Source organism: Calypte anna, chromosome W (assembly GCF_003957555.1).
Source record: "Calypte anna isolate BGI_N300 chromosome W, bCalAnn1_v1.p, whole genome shotgun sequence".
Taxonomy (NCBI): domain Eukaryota; kingdom Metazoa; phylum Chordata; class Aves; order Apodiformes; family Trochilidae; genus Calypte; species Calypte anna.
Window position 1 is genome coordinate 15831793 of NC_044276.1, and position 18749 is coordinate 15850541.

Below are 18749 nucleotides of genomic sequence, written 5' to 3' on the forward strand. Positions count from 1 at the left end.
GCCTTAGCAGCACACTGCTGACAGAAGGATCTCCAGCAATCACAAGGTAACCCAGAAATTTTGCCCTAGGTTTAAAATGCCTGTGGCCTATTTTCTTAGCTTTGTTTTTTCAAGATGAAGGGTGAGACTGAGGGGCTCCTTAGGACATCTTACTGATGTGAGAAGAAGAGGTTGTATTGCTGGGAAACTGTCTGGAAGAAAACAGGCATGTGAGCAATCCTGACTATTTACCTTTAGCTAGAGTAAGCTAAGAGCCTTGAGGCCTAGTTCCAAGGTTACTGAAAGATGAGCTATGGGCAAAAGATAAGGAAGCTGGCAGCAGAAAAGAATAGCAGAGCAATGATTAGCCAGTAGAAGTTCTGTGAGAATAGAATTTGTGGCCAAGATATAGCCACCTGCAAGATATCGTTATATAAACAAGGGCTCTATATAAAGAGAGTGTTAATTGTTAATAGACGACTTCACTTTAACCATATTGGTGACTACGTGTTGTCCTTAAGCCTCCACGGATTTTTTTTTCCACATTTTATCATTGGGGGGCTGGAGGACTCTGTAGTAAGCAAGTGACCTTCCATTTTCCAGCTTTTCTTGCATTAGGGGAAATGTCACCTGTGATCCTGAAACAGCTTCTGGGGCAAGATTTGAGTTTATTCTCAGACACATGTGCTAATGGATAAAAGGCAAAGCATGGACAGTCCAATTAGCTCCAAATTATGCTGTTTGGTATTCCCCTTTTTGGTTTTTGAACAATTCTGACTTATTTCATTACGTAAGATAACATGCTAATGATATATTGTCATAAACAGCATACTAATAATGCAAATAGCATACCAATAATGCAAAAGCAATAATAACATATATAACTGATAAGCCTTGCCTAATTAAGTCTGTAAGCTAACAAGCTAGTTGGTGTATTTTATGATTTTTATCAATTCTTACCAAAGGCTTTTCCTGCTGCTATGTGTGATAGAAATGAAGCAGCAAGAAACCCAAATTTCAAATTTTTTCCCTTATATTCTAGGCCCAATTGTTGCATTGACCAGTTTGATCAAAAATGTTATTGATAACTCATTAGTGCTCTCATGAGGTCACGCTCTTTTTTCTTCTCATGAGGGTATACGCTCCTCTTCCCTTTTCTTTTCTTTTTTTCTTTTCTTTTCTTTTCTTTTCTTTTCTTTTCTTTTCTTTTCTTTTCTTTTCTTTTCTTTTCTTTTCTTTTCTTTTCTTTTCTTTTCTTTTCTTTTCTTTTCTTTTCTTTTCTTTTCTTTTCTTTTTTATGAGGCTATGTGGTGTCCTTTCCCCCCCTCCCAGCAGGGCTCACAGCTACAGTATCTTAGGGGACAGAGGCAGCAGCTGCAGCTGTAGCAGACTTGCTGGCAGCAATCACCAGCCACACGAGGGGGTGTTGAAAAGCAGCCGCGGGGGAAAAGAGTCGGGGGGGAAAGTTTCTTTCTCTCCGCAGCAATTCTCGGCCTCTGAAAAACGTTCTCATGACTTTATCGTACTCCTTACCAATATATGAGAAAAATTTAACAACACCTACCAAAAACTTTAAAAACCAAAACACTATTACTACTAAAATCTGGTGGAATCAGCTTAAAATAAAATAAATCAGTACAATCTCCCAAACCAAATACTTGTATAAGAAACATCATCACTGTGAATCTGCATTTAAAGGCATTTGTTTCCATGGCTGAACCCATCTGCTTGGTACCCAACGCACTCCAGTACCTGTAAGTAAGCACATATAACCTCAACCAGTCAGTTTCACCTCTGCTGGCCCTTCCCATTGTCCATTAATGGAATTCTTGAATTCCACCAAAATTTTGTGGGAAGGTTCCGAAGCAAAGTCTGCTAAAGCTTTTTGGTGAATCAATATTGGAGGTTCTGTACGTTCTCCTGTAAGGCGTAAATAGTTCATGACATATACAGCCTTACTTAACTGGTCCTGAGGAGGACTCCCTTCCTCCCCCCTTTTTTGTCTTTCAAGGAGTGTCTTTAGTACCGAATGGCAACGTTCCACTATTGCTTGACCCGTAGGGTTATGAGGAATACCAGTAACTTGTCGAATACCCCATTGTCCACAAAACTGCCGAAAACGAGCAGAAGAATAAGCGGGGCCATTATCCGTCTTAATGAACTGAGGTACTCCAAGAACAGCAAAGGATACATATAGATATCTGATAACGTTTCGTTGCCTCACCAGTCTGAGCAGAAGCCCAAACGGCCATAGAAAAAGTATCTTTAACAACAGGCACATATTTTAAGAGTACAAACTGTTGTACATGAGTGACATCCATTTGCCACAGTTCCAAGGATTTTAAACCTTTAGGATTGACTCCCATCCCAATACCAAGATCAACCTTTTGGCAATCAGGACAAGATTTCACAATTCCCTGGGCATCCCCCAGAGGTAAATGAAATTGCTTCGCTAGCACTTTAGCAGATTGATGAAAAAAATGCATGAGATTGTCGTTCTTGTGAAAAAACATCAACAGAAGGACCAGTCCACGCTGGTGCAACTAAATGGTCAGCTTGGTTATTACTGATAGCCAAACCTCGGTCATTAAGATGACTCCGGATATGAGTGATAAAATAAGGATGTTCTCTTTCTGCTAAGAGTCTCAATAACTTCTGCAATAAGAAATACAAATGCTTATTCGAAATTTCCTTCAAAATGGCATGATACATTCTTAAAACAATACCTACTACATAAAGTGGATCAGAGACTATATTTACAGCAGTATTATTCCATGTTTCAAAAACGCAAATAACCACAGTAAGTTCAAGGGTTTGCAAAGAGTCAAATGACTTCCCTTGAATTAAATGTTCTTTCCATTGCCCAGGCGTCTCCTCCCAGGTAACAACAGCTTTATGGGATTTTTTTCCAGCATCCGTAAAGACCGTTATGCTGAAGAAGAGAGTGGATCAGGCCAAACTGTTTGTGTGAATTTACTTTATGTAGAATTAGAACTTGTAATATATGTTAATGAATTTATGTTCATAACCAGTAGAATTCAGGGATAAACTAAGAAAGAAGTGACCAAAAGCAGATGAGACATGCCAAGACCCTAACAGGATTAACTTCTGTCTTGGAGATAATTAGAAGTGTAAATTCTGGCACCACTGAGACGGCTGGGCACTGGGGGAGTGCAAACACAGGCACGAAAGGCAGGATGAGGCTGCCAGAACTAGCAGATAAGGGGAAGTTTTATTGCAAGGGTCCAATTATCCTCTATAACAAGGGGATGAAGTCATCAAGAGCAAGAAAGGTAAAAAGTTCAACCCTGAGGAAGACTTCGTTACTTCATCTGAAGACCCCCAAAGACCCCCGAACACATCCCCAAAAAGACAACTCCACCCAGACTCCACCTGTTATGAATATGTATGTAAGGATGATGTGACCTACCCTTTTACTGTATAAATATCCTAACCCTTTCCCTTAACCCTTGGAACTCCTTGTCCAGCGCTAGCTGGGGGTTTCCCCGGATCCGAAAATAAATACCTTTGCTGTTTAAAGACTCAAACTCTGTCTCTAAACAGTTTTGCTTGGCCTTTTTCGGCTTCATTTTGGCGACCGCGGCAGGACTGGACTCCGTTGTGCCGTGATCCAGAGGGGCCCGGGGACGCTTTTGGGGCCCCCCGACGAATTCTGTCGGATAAGCCTCCCCTACTCCCTTGGCTCCACGCGCGGACGGACACCAGACCTACCTCATACTGAAAAGGTATTTATATATATTTGTTTGGGTTTCGAGGCCTCTAGGAAAGAAGGGGTTAGAGTCCCAGGGGGTTAGAGTCCCCCAGGAGGTTTGAGCTCTTAGGATTCACAGGGACGCGGGGGACGCCCCCAGGCTGACGGATTGGAGTCCTGTCTAGTGCTGAGTTCGTCCCTCTCCGGGGTTCAATTCCCCAGCAGAACTGAAGATCACAGCAGTGGGAAAATACACTCGGTGTTGTATTGTGTTGGTAAAGGGGTTTTGGTAATGCTGTGGTTCATATGATTATATGGTGATTGATGATCATGTTGTATTACTTGCGAGTAATATATGTGTTTTGAGTGTTTGGTGTTAATTCTCTCTTTAAGCGAATTAAGTGTGTTGGGTAATTTACGCGTCCCATCAAAGAAAAGTTTTATAGCTTTATCTTTGGGGGGGGGGTCGCGGGGGCAGCCGCAACACCGGCAGGTATTCGAGGTTTATAGCGGCATTTTGTGACCGTAGGTGGTAAAGCAACGTGTGAGGTTTTGGTGTAAAAGTTTACCCGTGCAGAGTTCCGACTGAAAGTGTGTGTGTGTGCGTGAAAGTGAGTGACTGAGACGCAATTTAATTGCGAAGCGAGTGCGGAGTCCCGATCTGCGTTTCCGCGCCACCCGCGAGGGGGCCAGCCAGAGACGGACAAAGCGACTGGTGTGAATGTGGATTGTGGAAACAAAAATAAGAAGTGCGCTTGAATGCTAGAATAAGTTGAGTAAGGTGTTGAAATTGTAAGTTGCTGAAATCTGAATAGAATTTGGTAATCCAGAAAGGGTTCTAATAGTTGTAACCTCGTGATTAGGCATAATGGGGACTGAACAGAGTAAGGAAATCGATGCTAAAACCCCCTTGGGATGCATTTTAAAACATTGGAAAGAACTTGGTGGAATCCCGGGAGGAAATATAAGGAAAAAGACACTTGTGAAATATTGTCAAGATTGGTGGCCACTGTATAAACTAAATGAGGGGGAAAGGTGGCCACCGGAGGGAAGTTTAAACTATAATACCATCCAACAACTTATGTTGTTTCTCCATAGAAGAGGAAAGTGGGATGAAGTGATATATGCAGACATGTTTTTCACTTTAAGGGATAAGCCAGAATGGCAAAAGGATTGTGGAATAAATGTATCACCCCAAGATCCCTTGGTTTTAGCCCTGGAACGGGATCAGAGAACAGCGAAGTTAAGGAACGCTGTGGTGATGCTTGTAGTACAGGGAAACGAGGCCTTAAACCGACAGAAAAAGGCAGTGATGCAGAAAGTACCATTAGCCTCCAAGAATATCAGCCTCTTGTGCTAGGATGTGGAGTACCACTGCCAACGGCACAACAAGAAAGCAGCAGTAGCTTCGCAGAATTAGAAAGCGAGAAAAGAAAGGAGTTGGAAAGTGAGGAGAGAGAGGAATTGGAATGTGTTCCGCAAAAATTGGCAGGGAAAGACAAAGACGAGGAGAAAGCCCCGAAGGAGACAGGGAAAAAGGTAAAGAAGAAAGAGAATAGAGCAGGCACCGAAAACCTGAGAGATGATCCCGGAGAAGGAACTAGCCATTCATATTACACAAGGGCGACCGAGCGAAAGGAAAAGGAAAGGGAGGCAGAAATGGCAAAGATAGAAGAAAGAGCAAAATTGGAATTAGAGAAAGCGAGATTAGAAGCAAAGATAGCTAAGGTAGAAGCCAAAGCTGAGGCAGAGAGAGCAAGGCTAGAAGTAGCAAGACTAGAAGCAGAGAAAGCTAGGATAGAGGCTAAAGCTGAGGCAGACAGGGTAACACTAGAAGCAGAGAAAGCAAGACTGGAGGCAGAAAAAGCTGAAGCAGAAAGGGTAAAAGCTCAGACCGAAGAGACAGCGAGATTAGAAACAGAGAAAGCTAAGGCTGAGGCAGAGAGGGCGAAACTAGAAGCAGAGAAAGCTAGTATAGAGGCTAAAGCTGAAGCAGATAGGGCAAAAATAGAAGCAGAGAAAGCGAGACTGAAGGCAGAAAAAGCTGAAGCAGAAAGGGTAAAAGCTCAGACCGAAGAGACAGTGAGATTAGAAACAGAGAAAGCTAAGGCCGAGGCAGAGAGGGCAAAACTAGAAGCAGAGAAAGCTAGTATAGAGGCTAAAACTGAAGCAGATAGGGCAAAAATAGAAGCAGAGAAAGCGAGACTGAAGGCAGAAAAAGCTGAAGCAGAAAGGGTAAAAGCTCAGACCAGAGACAGTGAAGGAGAGGGAGAAAAAGAAATCCCAGAGGGCTATACAATAGCCCCTTGTCACGGTTTAACACTGACCCGGCAATTAAACCGAATAACAGACGCTCTCTTTAATCTCTCTCTCCCCTCAATGAAGAAAGGAGAGAGAATAAGGGAGAGAGACTTATGAGTTAGAAACTAAACTACACAACTTTAATGAAACAGTAATGGTAAATAGGGAAAAATTACTAAATATATACAAATATACAGGAAAATGGATACCACATTCCTCCCCCCTCTCCCCCAATAACTCTCACGTCACCACCGAGGCTGTAGGGCAGCCCTGGGAAAGTCCAGGCTGGACTCCTGGAGTCGGCAGCAGTCGGGAACTGGAGGCAGGAACACACAGATATGGGCTGGCACGGATCAGGACCACAGGCAGATGAACAGACAGGATCCTTCCAGGATGCCGGGTGAAGGAAGGGAAGCAGGAAATCAGGAAAAGATCTGGCTCGGCCCACGTGATGCCTCAAATTTATACTGAGTGTGACGTATATGGGATGGAATACTCTGTTTGGTCAATTCTGGCATCTATCTTGTCCGTTCCTCCCTAAAGGAGGGCTCAGGTGGGGCCTCTGTGTCCTCCTGGACGGTAAAATGTTTTCCTCAGAGCTGAGTGTCCTTGGCTCTGCATACTAGTCTCTAGCAGTAACTATAAACATCAAGTGTTATCAATCCTAGAAACAGACACTGAGAAACTTGCTGTTAGTTTCAGCAAGTGCAGCTACTTACAAGGGACTTAGCTAAAAGCAAAAGTACAGAAACAGAAAACCACCTTTATCCTGGTCCAAACCAGGACACCCCTCTTCGGCAAGTAATGCCCAAATTAGGAGAGCAAGCACGGATAAAAGTACCATTTACCACAAGCGACCTTAATAATTGGAGAGAGGACGTGAAAAATTTAAGGAGAGACCCAGAAGGAGTCGCAAGGAGGTTTGAATTAACTGCAAAGAATTTAGACGTTGACTGGGGAGATATCGATTTAATGCTATCTGAATTATCAGAGACAGAAAAGGAACTTGTTTTAAAAACTGGAAGGGAACGGGCTGAACTGCTACAGGAGCCTGTGGATGTCGTATTTCCGACCAGTAATCCAAACTGGGATCCAAACAACCCACGCCAATATGATTTATTGCTGCAATACAGAAGGCTAGTTGCACAGGGCTTGTGAAGAGCAATACCGAAAGCAGTAAACTGGGCAGCCCTGTTTGAACTAAGACAAGGACAGAATGAAACACCAACAGACTTTTTAGAAAGGCTTAGAGCGGCAATGAGACAATATACCCCCTTAGACCCTGGGTCAGATGTAGGTAAACAACAACTGCTGGGATTGGTAATGGGGCAGTGTTGTGCAGATATCAGAAAGAAATTGCAAAAACTTGAATATCCTGCAAATAGAGATCTGGAAATGTTAATGAATGAGGCTTGGAAAGTGTATAACAACAGGGAACAAGAAAGAGACAAGAAAGAGGGTAAGAAATTTGCCAGAATTATAGCAGCAGTAAATGCATGCCCAAAGCCTCCAAGTGCTAGAGGTAGAGGGCGTGGTTATTCTATGAGAGGAAGAGGAAGGTTTCAGCAAAATAAGGTGGACCCGAATAAATGCTTTTATTGCCACCAAATGGGACACTGGCAACTAGAATGCCCTAAACTAAAAAGAGAACTTGGAGGGGCATCTGTTGTTCCAGTTGCTCATGACACTGATAACTGAAGAGGACCGGTGAGTCATTCCCTAGCAGACCCACTGGTTAAAATAGAGCTAGGGGAAGATAAAGAGGAACTGGATTTTTTAATTGACACTGGAGCTACCTATTCAGTCTTAAATCAGGAATTAATACCAAAATCTGGTGAATTTGTACATGTTGTGGGAGCGACAGGCCAAGCAGAAAAGGCTTTCTTCCTGAAACCTCTTAAATAAAAATTGGGAAACAGATGGGGATTCATCAATTCTTATACTTACCTAATTCTCCAAAACCTCTGCTAGGGAGAGACCTATTAGAGAATTTAGGAGCTGTAATAAAATTTGATAAAAACAAACTTAAACTCCAGGTAAATGAAGAACAATTCATAACTGCCCTAAGTCTGACTATCAGTTGTGCTAAACCAGAATCTGATAATCATAACATCACCCGAATCACAAACGGAACATATCCGTCCGTGTGGGCAACTGATGTACCTGGAAAATCAAAACAGGCTGCTCCCGTCGTTATCGAATTAATACCAGGGGCCAAACCAGTAAATAGAAAGCAATACCCCCTGAGGCTAGAAGATAGGAAGGGAATAGAGCCATTGATAGAAAGGTTTTTAGAATTAGGGCTATTGATAGAATGTGAATCAGATTTCAATACACCAATATTACCAGTCAAGAAACCAAATGGGACTTACAGACTGGTACAGGATTTAAGGGCTGTAAATGATATTACAAAGACTCTACATCCAGTGGTAGCCAATCCTTATACACTTTTGACCAAACTCAAAGATAATCTGATCTGGTTTACAGTGTTAGATTTGAAAGATGCATTTTTCTGCCTTACCTTAGCCCCAGAAAGCCAAAAGATTTTTGCCTTTGAATGGGAATCTGTTGGTAAAGGGAGGAAAACACAACTAACCTGGACGGTGTTACCTCAAGGTTATAAAAATAGCCCTACAATATTTGGAAATCAATTGGCCAAAGAATTGGAGCAGTGGGAGCGGCCACAGGGAGAAGGCAACCTTCTGCAATCTGTGGATGATTTACTGATAGCAACTGAAACAGAAGAACAATGTGTTGAGTGGACAATCTCGTTGTTAAATTTCTTGGGTTTAAATGGTTATCGAGTCTCCCAACAGAAAGCACAGCTGGTGCAAGAAAAGGTGGTCTACCTTGGATACGAGATCTCTGGAGGACAGCGATCCCTAGGAACAGCGAGGAAAGAAGCCATCTGCCAGATGCCCAGGCCTGAAACCGTGAGAGACCTGCGAGCCTTCCTGGGAGTGACAGGTTGGTGTCGCCTGTGAATATACCAGTACGGCATACTTGCTAAACCCCTCTATGGTTTGCTGAAAGAGTCTAAAAATATTCTAGTCTGGACTCCTGAGGCAGAAACAGCCTTTAAAAGACTGAAACAAGAACTAATGAAAGCTCCGGCATTAGGCCTGCCCGATGTAACAAAACCATTTTGGCTGTTCTCACATGAACGCCAGGGAATGGCCCTGGGAGTCCTAGCTCAACAATTGGGACCATACAAAAGGGCTGTGGCTTACTTCTCTAAGCAACTAGACGAAGTAAGTAAAGGATGGCCCACATGCTTGAAGGCAGTGGCTGCAGTAATCATAAACATAGAAGAGGCCAGAAAATTCACTATGGGCCAGAAAATGACTGTATTGGTGTCCCACACTGTATCAGTGGTGCTGGAGCAGAAAGGTGGCCATTGGCTGTCACCTTCTCGGTTCCTGAAGTATCAGGCAATTTTAGTTGAATCAGATGACATAACCATTCAAGTCACTAATGTTGTCAACCCAGCATCATTCCTAGAAGGAAGAGTGTCTGCAGAGCTAATTGAGCATGACTGTCTAGAAACCATCGAGGCTGTGTATTCCAGCCGTCCGGATCTCAAGGAGGAGCCACTCGAAGGAGCAGATGACTGGTTCTCAGATGGCAGTAGCTTCGTAAAGCAGGGAGTAAGGATGGCTGGCTACGCAGTAACTACAACAGAGCAGGTAATCGAATCAAATCCCTTGCCTGTGGGAACTTCAGCACAGAAGGCCGAACTAATAGCTCTTACCCGAGCTCTCGAGCTGGCAAAAGGGAAAAGAATTAATATATGGACGGACTCTAAGTATGCTTTCTCTGTCGTGCATGCCCATGGGGCAATCTGGAAGGAGCGAGGACTGCTGACTGCCCAGGGAAGACCCATAAAATATGCAACAGAAATCCTACAGTTGCTGGAGGCTGTTCAGCTCCCAACCCAAGTGGCCATAATGCATTGCAAGGGGCACCTGAAAGGTAACACCGTTCCAGAAATAGGTAATAGAGCAGCAGATGCAGAAGCTAAATTAGCTGCTGCAAGAGCCAATGATTTAGTATTGGCCCTGGTACCAGAAGAATTGGACACTAATTTTCAACCAGAGTACCAGGAATCAGACCATAAGTGGATACAAAGAAACAAAGGTAAAATGTTAGATAGTGGATGGGGTCAGCTAGAAACAGGACAACTAGTGCTGCCAGAGAAATTAGTATGGCAATTTGTAAAGACAGAACATGACAAGGCCCATTGGGGATTGGATCCCCTTTATCAGCATTTAAAAGTTAGAATAGCAGGGCCAAAGCTGTTTACAGCAGTGAAACAGGTCACATCCCAATGTGAACGCTGTTTGAAAAATAATCCAAACACGGGAACAAAGGTACACCAGGGAGTAATTGGTAGAGGAAAATTCCCAGGGGAAGTGTGGCAGATTGATTTCTCTGAACTTCCAAGGAAAGGGGGGTATAAGTACCTCTTGGTTTTGACTGATACATTTTCTGGGTGGCCTGAAGCGTTCCCATGCAGAACAAACAAAGAAAGAGAAGTAACTAAAGTCTTGTTTAATGATATTATTCCGAGGTTCGGGGTGCCTAGGAGCATCTCCTCGGACAGGGGCTCGCACTTTTGTGCTAAAATTGTGCGAGCAATAAGTAAGGCACTGCAAATTAAATGGCAATTGCATACGCCCTATAGACCCCAAGCTAGTGGGCAAGTGGAAAAGATGAATCATCTTATAAAACAACAAATTGCAAAAATATGCCAGGAAACTAATTTGCACTGGTACCAAGCCTTACCTATTGCTCTACTCAGACTAAGGGTGAAGCCCCGGTCAAAAGAAAAATTGAGCCCATTTGAAATTTTATATGGGAGACCTTATGCAATGCAGACTGTAAATAGTGAGGCTGTAGATCAAATAGGTAATCAATATGTGTATGATTATGTTATAGCTGTGGGGAAACACTTTGATAAAAATGCCACGGTGGTGATGGATCACCAACCTAAGCAACCAGATTGTAAACTGCATCCTTTTAATCCTGGTGATTGGGTATATGTTCAGAATCTTTTAGGGAAACCTCTGCAAGAGAAATGGGAAGGACCCTTTCGAGTGTTGCTCACCACCTTCACTGCAGTCCGAATTAAGGAGCGACCCACCTGGATCCACTACTCCCGAGTCAAGAGGGCCCCTGAGCAATGCCAAGAACATTCCTGAACAAGCTCAACATTATGGACTGGCGACCTTTAGTGTTGATGTTTGGACTCTGGATAAGTATGGCCTTATCACAAAACATTGCTCGGGGATGGCCACTGTCGAGTGCACGAATAGTTAAGGCAATACCATGGGTTGGTACACCACGAGTGGCATTACACCCCGAGTCTGGCCTAAACATTCATGTGTTACGTAACGACCAGCTGTATGAGCAAAAAGACTGGAGTCAAAATAAAGGCCAATTAGATTCATTAACAGGGAAAGAAGGGGATGAAATCCAGATAGAGTGTAAGAGTAATACTGTGAAAAGACAGGGCGGTGATCTAATCAAACTAACTGTGACACCTTTGAAACCTGTGTCACTAACACTTAACCTGGGACCCGGGACATGGGTCAAAAGGGAGGGACCAGCATCTTGCACCTGGGAAGGGGATAAAGAAAAGGAAAGATACGAAGCTCAGTGTGAAGTAAAGATAATACTGGAACATCCAATCGCAGTCACATGTGTATGGTCTAGCAAATACGGAGCTGCTTCCGACATGTTTCTTATAAAACTCACTGAGCGTTCCAACGCTACGGTATCTAATAAAAAGACTGCAAAGACTCCTCTTCCAAGCTGCAACAGAGCATACAATTTGACCCAGGTAGGACCTCAAGTGGTTAGGCAATCAAATGGGTTAAAGCTGTTGTTAGATCCTACATACTCATTGAAGAAAATTCAAGTCAACATCCAAACAAACATTACTCAGTTACGACAGGATTGCTGGCCCTATATCCAGCAAAGCCTTAAGGGCTGGAAGGCATGGTTAGCAGCCAGATCGCGCCCTAGGCGCGTGCAACGAGATGTCACTGGATGGTTTGGCACTGGGCTAGGGGTACTGAACACGATAGACCAAGAAGTATTGGTAAATAAATTAAGTGCCATTACTTCCCATTTGGGGGAACTCAAAGTGCCTTTGAGCTCATCCATACTTAGCCTCGCAGAAACACAGTCACTAGCAACTAAATTATTGACCCTAGTGGCTAATCACACCACTGAAGACCTTTTAAAGCTTGCAGAGTACACTGGTGATGCAAACAGAGAGATTGCACTCGCTATTCAGTGTACTCAAACACAGCAGTGGGTACAAACAGTAGCTGCAGGAATTCTGAGGGAAGGAACATCCGGAATACTACCCCAAGAAATAAAAGAAATGATAGCGAGAGATAGCTCTACGACCCAATTCGAGAAGGATCATCAGGCATGGTGGCAACTTGTAAATTTTACTTACTCACAAGGTGAGCAAATCGAGGCCTATGTGCTCACTATTAGTGCTGCCAAAGAGAAAGCCATCTTTCCTGTCCTGACTTTAGGAACTGTGCATCAGAACGTCGTAATTCGACCCATAGGCCATAATGTTTGGGCAAGTTTTGACTACTCCAGGAGTAAATGGCAATCAATTAGCACAGAAGCCTGTATTCCCAAAGAACAACTAGGATACATTTGTGAAAATACTGTCATAGAAAATGAAGATTTGTGCTTAGATGCTGAAGATAGATTGTGTACTTTTGAAATGTTTCCCCATAATGACAACCGATCACAGGTTTACTATGTAGGAAATGGCTGTGCATGTATTAGAACATTGTGCCATCATATTTTCATTGATTATTGTCCTGAGACAGCTAATGGTACCAATTTATGTGTGTGTAATTTTTCTAGAATCGTAGGCTGTGATTTTGATTATTCTGTTCCACTAACCACTATGCAATTGATTGAAGCTAAGTATACTCTGTATCATGATGTACCCCAATTGCAGATAGGCATGAATATTGATCTTTTGAAGGCAATGCTTATACACCCTGACATAAAACAATTAGTCCGTGAAGTTAACAGAACTACACAACGCATGCTTTGGCAAGTAACACATGATTCAAAAGGTATACAGCAGGTGCTAACAAAGATAGAACGAGTAGGGAAGCGTCACGCATGGGATATCTTTACAGGATGCTCCCCTGTGACTGCGCAAGTACTCCATTACCTGATATACCCTCTAATAGTCATGGTTGCAATGATTCTCATGTTCTCCTTCTTCAATGTGTGGCTATACTATAAATTGAATGATATAGTCAAAAGGATCCGAGTACTGTGGACAATGGTTCAAAGGCATGAGAACCTTCCCTTGGAACTTGACGAAGGATTTCGTAAGTTCTAAGGAAAGGGGGGAATGAAGAAGAGAGTGGATCAGGCCAAACTGTTTGTGTGAATTTACTTTATGTAGAATTAGAACTTGTAATATATGTTAATGAATTTGTGTTCATAACCAGTAGAATTCAGGGATAAACTAAGAAAGAAGTGACCAAAAGCAGATGAGACATGTCAAGACCCTAACGGGATTAACTTCTGTCTTGGAGATAATTAGAAGTGTAAAGTCCTGGCACCACTGAGACAGCTGGGCACTGGGGGAGTGCAAACACAGGCACGAAAGGCAGGATGAGGCTGCCAGAACTAGCAGATAAGGGGAAGTTTTATTGCAAGGGTCCAATTATCCTCTATAACAAGGGGATGAAGTCATCAAGAGCAAGAAAGGTAAAAAGTTCAACCCTGAGGAAGACTTCGTTACTTCATCTGAAGACCCCCAAAGACCCCCGAACACATCCCCAAAAAGACAACTCCGCCCAGACTCCACCTGTTATGAATATGTATGTAAGGATGATGTGACCTACCCTTTTACTGTATAAATATCCTAACCCTTTCCCTTAACCCTTGGAACTCCTTGTCCAGCGCTAGCTGGGGGTTTCCCCGGATCCGAAAATAAATACCTTTGCTGTTTAAAGACTCAAACTCTGTCTCTAAACAGTTTTGCTTGGCCTTTTTCGGCTTCAATGCCGTCCACTGGACTGTCAGACAAAAACCTACATGACTCCTACTGCATGTTAGATAAAAGTGGTAACAAGCGATATGAGGGGTAAGAATTCGTTATTTCCCTGCCAAACTGTGCCAAGGCTATTTGCAGGTCCGTTGAAGTTCGCAGTAGCCAAACCAAATAGCCCTGCATAAGGGGCAAAATGATCTGTCCCAGGTCCACTCCAGCAATGTCTTGACATTGCGCTCTGCCCTTTATAAGAATTTGAGATAAGACTGCAACCCTTGTTGTGATTGTTTTGCGTAAGCAGATTGACAAAAAGATCCATTCTAAAATTCTTAAAGCTTGTGTTTTCTTGGCATCCCATTGAACTAATAACCCAAAAGGATGAACTCGATCTTGACCTGAATTTATTACCATTAACGTTATCGGCAACTCGGCTACAAAGCGAGATGCATGACACGTTAAAATTTTCTCCTGAATAACAGTCAAGGCCTTTTGATGTATGGGTTGTAACTCTCTTTTATCGGTCACATTAGACGTGGTACCCAAAAGATCAATCAAAGGCTGTAAATCATCATTAGTAATCCCACAAAGTGACCTCACCCATTGGATATCACCCGCAAGTTTCCGTACATCACTTAAGGTATTAATTTCTGTTTTAAAAGCAACCTTCTGTGGCCATACTGCACTCCCTGTGATTGTCCACCCCAGATATTTCCAAGGCTCATGCTTCTGTACCTTTTCTGGAGCAATTTTTAAACCACGTTGTTCTACAATCTGTGTTAAATGAGCTAAAACATCGTTGTGATTGAGTGTTCTCCCTGCAATTAAAATGTCATAGATAATCAACTCAGGAAATTGCGACAGTAAAGGCTGCAGGGCCCAGGCAACATAATTTTGACACATTGTTGGGGAGTTTCTCATTCCCTGCGGTAATACAATCCAGTGATATCTTTGTGCTGTCTCAGCCTTATTAACAGAAGGAACTGAAAAAGCAAAACGTTCAGCATCATCTGGATGTAAAGAAATCGTAAAGAAACAATCTTTTAAATCTATTACCAATAGATCCCAATTTTCTGGTAACATTACCGGGGACGGTAGTCCAGGCTGTAATGCTCCCATATCCTCCATGACTGCATTGATAGCACGCAAGTCATGCAGTAAACTCCACTTTCCAGATTTTTTAGGAATTGTAAATATAGGCGTATTCCATGGTGATGTAGACGGTACAATATGTCCAGCCATGAGTTGTTCTTGTACCAATTCCTTCACATGCTGCAGCCGTTCGTTAGTTAGCGGCCACTGATCTATCCAGACAGGATCGTTGGTAGACCACTTGATTTTTAGGATAGGCTGCCCCTCAGTGACCGCTACTAAAAAGGCTGTGTTACAAGTCTAGCATTCAGTTGACTGAGTACGTCTCTCCCTATTAACATAATAGGTGCATGCATGACATAGGGTCTAACTGACACTTGAGACCCGTCAGTAAATTGCAAAGCAACTGGATCTTTACTAATCCTAGTCGCTTGCGTTCCTCCCACCCCCATAATACTTGCGGGGGATGGTACGGTGGGCCATGTTAAGGGCCAATGTTGCTGAGAAATTATTGTGACATCTGCTCCTGTATCAATCATCATTGTCAGTGTAATAGTCTCATTCCATTTAGATCTGAGAAGTACTTCTACCTCAGGTTTCCCTTTCATTATATCCATTGCAAAATAAACCTGTGGTGCTCCAGTGGAGCCAAAACCTCCACTTCCTCTATCCCTGTCACCTTTACATGGTACCTGTGACACAAATGGTACTAATTGTGCTATCCTACTGCCTTTTGGAATGGATACCGGTGGAGTAATAGTATAAACCATAATTTTTACCAACCCAGTAGAATCAGCATCAATCACACCAGGGACTACAAAAATACCTTGCCTAGAAGTAGATGACCGTCCTAAAAGTAAAGCACACAAATTATGTCCCAAGGGTCCCTGAATATTCGATTCCACTAAATGCACATCAGTGATTAACAATGTTACATCTACTGCGGTTTCCACGTCAACTCCGGCACTCCCGTACGTGGCGGAGCTGATGGTATCCAGGGCCCCTGAGGTCCCTGAACTCCCTGACCAGCGGACCAGGCTCCCCGAATTTGTGTCTTGGCACGCGGGTAATTTGTGCTCCGCAGCCAGTTTCCCGATTGTCGGCACTCAGATGTATTGTGATTATCTCTATTGCAATTCGAGCACCATTTCCGTCTGGGTCCTGCACCTCTGCATTGCGATTTAAAATGACCCGCTTTACCACAATTAAAACATTTTCTATCATTCGGCAACCTGCCTTTTGGCGCTGTTGACACCACATCTTTTAGCACCGCAGCCATAAAGGCGGCTTTTTCCGATTGCCGAGTGCATTCTACGAGCTCAATCATATCTGCAACCTCAGCTGTTCGAGGCAATGGTCCTAAAATTTGCCTTGTTTTATCATTTGCATTATCAAAAGCTAAAACCCTAAACGTACGCTGTCTGGAAACTTCATCCAAATCAGGGTGGTTTTGGATCGCCCTGAACAGTTTATCAACAAAGTCAGGAAAAGACTCATTTAAACCCTGTCTAATATGAGCGAAAACATGCGGTCGGCCAGGTTCCTGGATCGATGTCAGCGCCTGTAAAGCAAGTTTTTGAGTTAATTGCAACACCTGTGTCGCAAACCGAATTTGCAAATTGCTACCGGGGAAAGGACCTTGACCCATTAGCATTTGCACCTGAATACCATACAATGAATGGGTCATCTTGTTGTTGTGGCTGAGATGCTTCGGCACTGCATAATTTCTGCCATTCCCTAGAAAACAATAGTAATTGAGAGGGGGGAAAGCAAAATGTCAGTTAATTGAGATATATCTTGCGGTATCAACAAATCACATGTAAAAATGTATCTCAACATTTGTTGTACCATAGGAGACTTAATGCCATTTTGACTTATTGCCGCTCTAGCCTTTTCTAATATTTTCCAATCAAAAGGCTCCCATTTTCGTGTCCCATCCGCTTGCATCGTCACGGGGAACGCCGACAAGTTAGGTACAAACTGTCCCTCCATTATTGCATCGCATACGACCCCTCTCCACCTTTGTCCAGATCCTGATTCTCCTGGAAGCTCAGGAACCGGATTCCGCAAATTAGGTGGAATAATTGCTTCCGCACACGGAGGAGTCTGTGGAGAGTTAAGCAGTACCAGGGCCGAAGACTCTAAACCCGAGCGCTCTCCTGCTGGTTTAGCTGTAAGATCCCCCAGTTTTTGAATAAGGCTGTTTAACAACTTTTCAACAGACCCTTCTCGTTCTGAGCTGATAAGAGGATTATCTGACAACGGTGGACACTCTGTGCTCTGTAGGGCTTCCGATCGGTTAGTATGCTGGGCTTCAGATAAAGTACCAGACTCATTATTTAAAAAAAATTGTCTTAACTCATCCTCGCTCGGAGGAGGCGGCAAATCGGGTTCGTAAGATGTACTTTCTCCTGCACCCGCATATTCCAGCTGTCCACGCGATGTTGTGGTGCCGAGAAGTCCCGGTAAGGGTGGCAACGGGCTACTGGCAAAAGGATTCAGTGGAGGCGCCGGCGGCATTTCGCTAGCAGGAGCCGCAGCGGCTGAGCTACCAGTCTTAATGCTTTTACTGGTCTTTTCGGGAACTGGCGCAGCGAAAACAGAGGCGGCTGCCGCTCTTTCACTTTCCATCTCTTTTAAAGTTTCTTTAAACAATTTCCAAAGTAATGCTAAGCGTCCTGCCTCCTTATCTCCTTCGCTAATTTTCTTCCATAGGGCAGTACCTATGGCTTCCCAAGTAGGTAATTCAAAAAAGGTACCCATCGAGGAGATCAAGTCTCTATCCCGTGCCCATTTCAGCAATTCTCGTAAGGATTTGCCATCATATGATAAATCTCTCTTAAAGAGAATATATTGGAGGAGCTTAACTACTGCCTCTTCTTCTTTAGAGAGCGTAGACCCCATCTCCTCCCCAGCCGCTCACCTGATCAGGGCAAGATTCTTCAATTCCGATCTCGTTTATTCCGTAGCCGGGCACTAGCTACATAGACTGCCGGGGCAGCAATCTTCTTTCAACTGGCTTCTTCGCTACCCTCTCATTCCAGCTGTCTTCATCGCTCCTGGAAGCAATAGCATGAGAGTCCCTGGTCTGGGCCACCCTTAGTCCCTGTTCGGGCGCCATTTGTGGGAAAAAAGTTCGCGGAGGCTTAAGGATTCCATGTACCCATCAATATGATCGTATGAAATCGTTTATTAATAATTTGCACTCACTTATATAGAGAACCCTTGTTTACACCATCATATCATGCAGGTGGCTTTGTATTCCAATTACACATTCCATTCTCATGGAACCACTCTTCTCACATAAATATTTTTCTCTTCCGCTGCCAATTAGTTATCTCTTTCCCATTAGCTCATTTTTAGAAACCTGTAACTAGGCCTCAATAACCATTAACCCACTGCAGCCTAAGATGAAGTAAGTCAAGATTGTTCACAATCTGTATATTTCTGAACTGTTTCCCCAACATGGAACCATTCCAGGTCAGGTTGGACGGGGCTCTGAGCAACCTGATCCAGTTGCATATGGCCCTGCTGACTGCAGAGCTTGGTCTGGATGGCCTTGAAAGGTCCCTTCCCACCCAAATTATTCTGTGATTCTGTGTCACATACAGTATTTCA

General features: G+C 43.4%; 1 long non-coding RNA gene across 1 annotated transcript; it reads left to right on the top strand.

Annotated features, from left to right (window-relative positions):
• Window positions 1-3357: 3357 nt before the first annotated feature.
• Window positions 3358-11148, top strand: LOC115600144. The gene is made up of 3 exons (XR_003988824.1): window positions 3358-3385; window positions 3544-3725; window positions 11041-11148. It is a non-coding gene; the product is annotated as an uncharacterized LOC115600144 (long non-coding RNA).
• The last annotated feature ends 7601 nt before the right edge of the window (window positions 11149-18749 follow it).